Below are 6,534 nucleotides of genomic sequence, written 5' to 3' on the forward strand. Positions count from 1 at the left end.
CATTAATATTTACATTTACATTAATAAAAGCCACTCCACAGTGGCTCTGAAGGTAACTTTGAAAACTGCCTGAAGTGCAGAACCTCCAAAATGAGACAGCAGATGGCCTGAAATGGCACCAGAGGATGGGGAGAATCCAGGACTTTTGGAGGCCTCGACACAGCACAGGTTGAGTTGGTCCCTTGCTGCCAGCCTCAGTGACATCCACCAGCACAGGCTGGGTGGGGTGTGAGGAGAAAGGACAGCCATGGCCTGCAGCCAGGGGTGGCTGAGAGGAGCAATGTTCGGTGCAAACATCTCCCCACAGTGCCTCCAGTGCAGTTTGAGATCACAAAGCGAAGACACATCCTCTCTGAATTACCAAAACTCTTTACCTGTGTCCCAAATCTCCTCCCAACCCCTGGCTGAAGGCTCAGGTGTGATCTGGCCAGCCACCAAACCCACCTGAGCCACTGCAGGTGTCCTGCCACAGCCCCGTTACTTGCTGCTGAATGGAGAGTCTTGAGAGGGCACAAGACTGGGCAAAGGATAAATGGAAATCTCCACTGGAACTGGGAAGCAGGCCAAGAGACCAGGAATGATAACACCCAGCTGCTGCCACTCAATGAAAATATATGACAAGGAACACAGGCTGAGGTTTACAGAGCACTCTGCAGATAGGAGATTGCACTTATCAGGTTATCAGACTGCTCTGATAACTTCAAGGGGGAGAAAATCAAGATGCTCATTAAGTAAAGTGAGGGAAAACTTAGATGAGATCAGCAAGGCAGAAAGAGGGACATGCAAGCTCGCTCCATTAGAACCAAAATGCCTTTTTCTTGCCTTATTCTGAAGAAATAGCATTGCTGCCATTGAGCAACACAAATACAATATCAGTTTGACAGAATGATGGAGTGACCCAGGCTGGCAGGGAGCCCGCGAGGTCCCAGTCCAGCCTCCTGCTCAAACTGGGGCACATAAATTCAGCCCAGGCTGCTCAGAGCTTTGCCCTCCGTAGACCTTGAAAACCTCCAAGGATGGAGCTGTACAAGCTCTCCAGAAGACTCTCCACCACCCCACTGACCTCGCAGTGTGAAGCCAAATCCTCCCTGCTTGCCTGATTTATTCAGGACTTGCTGCCCCGCAGGTGAGATCAGCCTTTGCACAGCATGGGGAGCCAAATTCCCAGTCTCCCCACGACACTGAGGGTCCCCATTTCCCAGGGAGGGAACAGATGAGCCACTACTCACCCCTGCAGCCCGTCAGGCAAGTGTCTGAGCTGAGCTCAGCCCCAGTTAATATGTGCTGGTGGCAGAGGACACCTGCGAGTGCGGGAGGGACGCGATTGGGTCCTGCCCCACACCTCGCTGTGCCCAGCACCTGATTGCTCTGCAAGGGGAGGTGACTGGGGTATAAAAGAGGAGATAAGCAATTTATTGTTTGTTTTAATACGTACTTATCTTCAGGAGCGCTCTGAACCCTTCCCCCAGCAGTTTGGTGCTGGTTGTAGAAATTTCGTTGCTGTTTTGGTTTCGTGTCTTGTGCTGGAAGTTAAACCCAGCTCATCTGTGTCAGCCTGGGCCTTGCTGAATCAGGCAGAAGTGGTGACAGAAATGGCATGTTGTGTTAGGTGCTGTCTGGTGGGGACTCTCTGTGTCCCCTGGGATCCCAGGGTTAGTCTGCACCACCTCCAGCCCTAAGCCTCTGTCTCCTGCCTGTCACACAACTGCTTTTCTATTAAATCAGCTGAGAGCACTGAACAGCTTCTGCTCCCTGGTGATTCCCAAACACCAGCTCCTGGGGATCAGGAAATTGCATGGATGCAGGTTTTGCTTGAAGAGGAAGAGCCCCTGAGAATTTCAGTCTCTCTTTTCCCCACTCCTCCCCAGAGCCAGGGTAGCACACAGAGCTGCCAGGTCAGTGCTGGGGCTGTGCTCCTCCAGAACACAGTGGTGAAGGAAACTTCCCCACTGCTGACAAGAATAAGGCTTGTCACAATGCTTATTTTGGAATTAAACTTTTGAAGACAACACTGGTGTAGGCATTAGCACAGGGATGACTTTACCTTTGGTCTTCTTGCAATAAATGAACTCTCTGGAAAACATTGCCAGAGATAATCCATCACAGAAAACTCTTGAGGGCTATCTGATGTGACAGAGAACATGCAGCTCTCCTGTGAAGAGTCTGCAAATAACCCCAACCCCAGCAAGAATTATGTTTTCTGGGCATTGTAGTTACAGAATAACCCAGCCACCCCTTCCTGGTTGTCTCCTGCAGCAGCGTGTGCTCAAAAATAAAATTCTTTCCTTCAGTGACCAAACTGCAAGAAATGGGGATCTTTGCAACCTGAAAGGAAAAAAAGATTCAGATGGGAATTGGAGGGACAGAAGGCAATCTTGAAATAAAATGCTTCATTTAGAGAAATACATTTTTAAATTAAATATTTTCTTTAAAAAAAAAAGAAGTCTAAATGGCAAGTTTGGGGACTTTAAAAGAAAAATGTCCCCTTTTTGGGGGGGCAAGGTTAAAGCTGTTCACTGCATCTGGCCAGAATTCTCAGGCTTAGTTGCTGGCTGAGTTTAAACCACAATATTTTCCCACCACCACCATCTCCAGAGCTTCTTTGCACTTGGGCTCTTCAGCATCACCAGCCCTGTGGCCACACAACACAACTGATTTTTTTGAGGTCAGCAGGTATTTTGGTGTGGGTTTTCCTGCTTTGCCTGTGTCTGGGTTAGAGCAGAGGAGGAGCTGGGGTCTGCACTGGAATCTTTGCATGCTCCCACCCACACAGGAACAGCAGGTACTTCACAGCCTGCACACATCAGAAAATCTGATTTTACCTTGCTGTTCCGCAGTGCTGGTGTCACTAAGTTCAAAAACCACAAGCCAGCACAGGGCACAGGTGCTCATTCCCCAGCAGGCTTGCACTGCCCCATCCTCTACCTGAAGAGCTGCCTTGCAGCATTTAAGTGGAACCTGCAGGGTTCCACTGGCTAAACATCAGCATCCCCAGCTGGAAGGAACAACTGGAGAGAGCAATCAGCCAGCCAAAAAAAGGGGGGTAGGCAGCTGAGAACAGTGGGATGGCTCTGGGCTCTCATGAGAGGGTGTGACACAAAATTCCAGGGAGAGAGACTCTGCTGCTAAAACACCATCCAAAAATCTCCTTGCAGAGGGAGTTTTAAAATTCTCACCTCACCTTTGTAAGGGTGGGGAGGCCCTGGCAGAGCCCAGAGCAGCTGTGGCTGCCCCTGGATCCCTGGCAGTGCCCAAGGCCAGGCTGGACACTGGGGTTTTGGTAAACCTGGCACAGTGGAAGGTGTCCCTGCCATGGCAGAGGGTTGGAATGAAATGAGCTTTAAGGTCCTTTCCAACCCAAACCATCCCCCCTGTGGGGATGCAGCACCCGGGTTTCACTTTTGGGCACTTGGGAGGAAAGACCTGTAGTGGCCACAGTCACTCCCCACCAGTGATTTTCTTCCTAGAAAACAACCTGATTTTAAAATGTTCCTGATTCTGCTGTACCAAGTGGGAAGACATCCACGTTTTCCCTCCCATGTAATTTAATACTCAAAATGGCTTTATCAAAGCAGTTGAAACTCCACACCAGGGCTTGAGAAGATGACAGGAGAAGGATCAGCCATGTTTTGGGAGGGCCTGGCAAGTAATTCAGGGCAGAACAGGCTTCCCTTGGTTCTTGGCTTATTTTTGGCCAGAAGTGAAAAAACATCTTGCTGTGAGGGCATGAGGTTGAAACTGCTTCTGGTTGAGCAGAATTGGCCTGTGAGTTGGAGTACTGGTGATGGTACCTGCTATCTGAATAATGAGGGTAAACTGGGAAAAAGGAAGGCTGTCATTTGCTGTTAAAATATGTTTTTACCTGTTCAACACACTTGGTGTAGAAGTCTTACTGCAGTGCAAAATGATGGCAGCTAAAATGATTCCAGCTCTCCCAGGCCAAGGCAGGAATAGGTTAGAAAATTTACATTTTTGTTACTGCCTTGGAGCAGCCAATCACACCCTCCTGTTTCAGGAGAGGTCACCACTTGTTGTACTGATGCCGTAGGATTTTAGCTTTTGTATTTTTCATATGTTTGTGATCCTGTAATTCTTTCGTGTATAACTCTAAACTCCATACAGAGTGTTGGCTGCTGCTTCCCCATTTTGGTTAGACAAAACAATTCCTCTCCAGGCCTGGGAATCAAGGACACCTCACTGCCTCAGGCCCCAAAAAATGTGAACAAAAGTGATTTGGGGGGGTGTGTAAAGTTGGGATAAATTACTTCATTACCTGAAGCTGTAATTGCAATATTACCCCCAATGTGCAAATGAACCAAACTTATAAAAGTGTGAAAACCCCTGACTCACTGTCCATTTTGGGTGTAACCTCTGGGGGGGGGGGGGAGGCTTTGTCTGCCCTCAATGTACCTGAAGGCCCTTCAATAAATACAACTGCTTTTTATTCCGTAATTTTGTGTGGCCTGTTTTTAGGCAGCCCAAAAAGACATCAGTACAACCCCTGGAGTGTTCAGCACATCTGAGGAGCTTCCTTGGGTGCTGGAGGCTCCAGCGGCGTGCAGGGAGGAGCAGAGCTGCTGGCAGCTCCCAGCACACCGTGTGTCCCACCCTGCTCTGCTCGTCCCGTGGGACACCTCAGCTCCTTCCCGTGTCCTGCTGCATCCAGAAGGGTCTCCTGGGACTCCTGCCTGCTCTGCAGCTGCCCCAGGGACCTGCAGTGTCTGAGGCAGGGAATGCAGGGCATGGTGGTGCCCACAGAGCCCGGGCCCCGTTTGTTTGGGCTCACAAACCCAGCTGGGATTCAGCAGTTATGGGAGAAGCCACAGCACGTTTTTAGCTCCTGAAAGAGCAGTGAAACCTGCAATGTGAGGAGCACCTGGCTTTCCCTCTAGCTGGAGGTGGATTTTTCCACAGGCCAGTCTCCCTGGGACTCCTGCCTGCTCTCCAGCTGCCCCAGGGACCTGCAGTGTCTGAGGCAGGGAATGCTGGGCCCGGTGCTGCCCACAGAGCCCGGGCCCCGTTTGTTTGGGCTCACAAACCCAGCTGGGATTCAGCAGGTGTGAGAGAAGCCACAGCACGTTTTTAGATCCTGAAAGAGCAGTGAAACCCGCAGTGTGAAGAGCACCTGGCTTTCCCTCTAGCCAGAGGTGGATTTTTCCACAGGCCAGTCTCCCTGGGACTCCTGCCTGCTCTCCAGCTGCCCCAGGGACCTGCAGTGTCTGAGGCAGGGAATGCTGGGCCAGGAGGTGCCCACAGAGCCCGGGCCCCGTTTGTTTGGGCTCACAAACCCAGCTGGGATTCAGCACGTGTGAGAGAAGCCACAGCACGTTTTTAGATCCTGAAAGAGCAGTGAAACCCGCAGTGTGAAGAGCACCTGGCTTTCCCTCTAGCCGGAGGTGGATTTTTCCACAGGCCGGGGTGGTGGCGGGTGAGCTGGCTGCTCTCAGTGCCCTGCAGCCAGGCCCTGTGGGCTCTGCCCTCACCCGCCATCCTCCAGCACGTGACAAAAGCCAGCAGCACTTCCATCAGCAACACGAGCCTGGGGCTGGTGCTTGCGCTTTATTTTTTTCTTCCCCCCAAAGGGAATTTATTGCTTTCATAAGGCACCTTCCTGGACTGAAGTCCTCCCTTTATCTGCAGAGCCAGCACAGCTGATTGTACCCAGTAATTTTCCTGCTGAGGAGGGGCAGCTCGCAGCCGGGGACAGCTGGGTGCCAGGGCTGTCATTAGGCTGTGACTCAGCTGTCACAAAAGCGGGGTTTGGGCAGTGCCCTGCTCCCAGCTGCAGCCTGGGGGCTGCTGGGGAGCCCTGAGCCCTCAGTGGCTGCTCTGGCTGGAAGCAGAGCCCGCTGCAGAGCCTGCTCTGCCTCACCAGGGATTTCTGAGCCTGCTGCAAGGTGGAACTTGATCCCTCACACTTCCTGCAGCTCTCCGTGCCTGGGCAGCCTTTGGCCTTTGGCTGAAATGGGCTCTCCACACACGGGAGGGATGCTGGCCTGCTGCCCTCGGGCTGGGACATCAGGATCCCTTTACCCCCCGCTGAGGGGCTGCCAAAAGGGAAAGGGAAGGCAGGGATCTGCCAGCAATAGCAGCATTTCAGGAATCACATGAGGAGGATGTGCAGGATGAAGTCGGCCCATGCTGCTGGATGGGGGTAAGAGGATGAAGCTGAGGACAGAGCACTGTGTGTGTGGAGGGAGGCACCTGAACACCCAGCAAGACAGCAAGGAGCTCATGCTGGAGACATGCAAAGAACTGCAGAGCCTCACAATGACAGCCAGGGGTCTTCTGCACAAATTTCTTACAGTCTAACACACTTACGAGCTTGAATCGGCATTAAAAACCCCAGTCTTACAGTCTTAACACACAATCTTGAACTGGAATTAAAAAAACAATCTTACAGTCTTAACACACTTACAAGCTTGAACTGGAATTAAAAAACCCCAATCTTACAGTCTAACACACTTACCAGCTTGAACTGGCATTAAAAAAACAATCTTACAATCTTAACACACTTACAAACTCAAACTAGCA

Source organism: Passer domesticus, chromosome 2 (assembly GCF_036417665.1).
Source record: "Passer domesticus isolate bPasDom1 chromosome 2, bPasDom1.hap1, whole genome shotgun sequence".
Classification (NCBI taxonomy): domain Eukaryota; kingdom Metazoa; phylum Chordata; class Aves; order Passeriformes; family Passeridae; genus Passer; species Passer domesticus.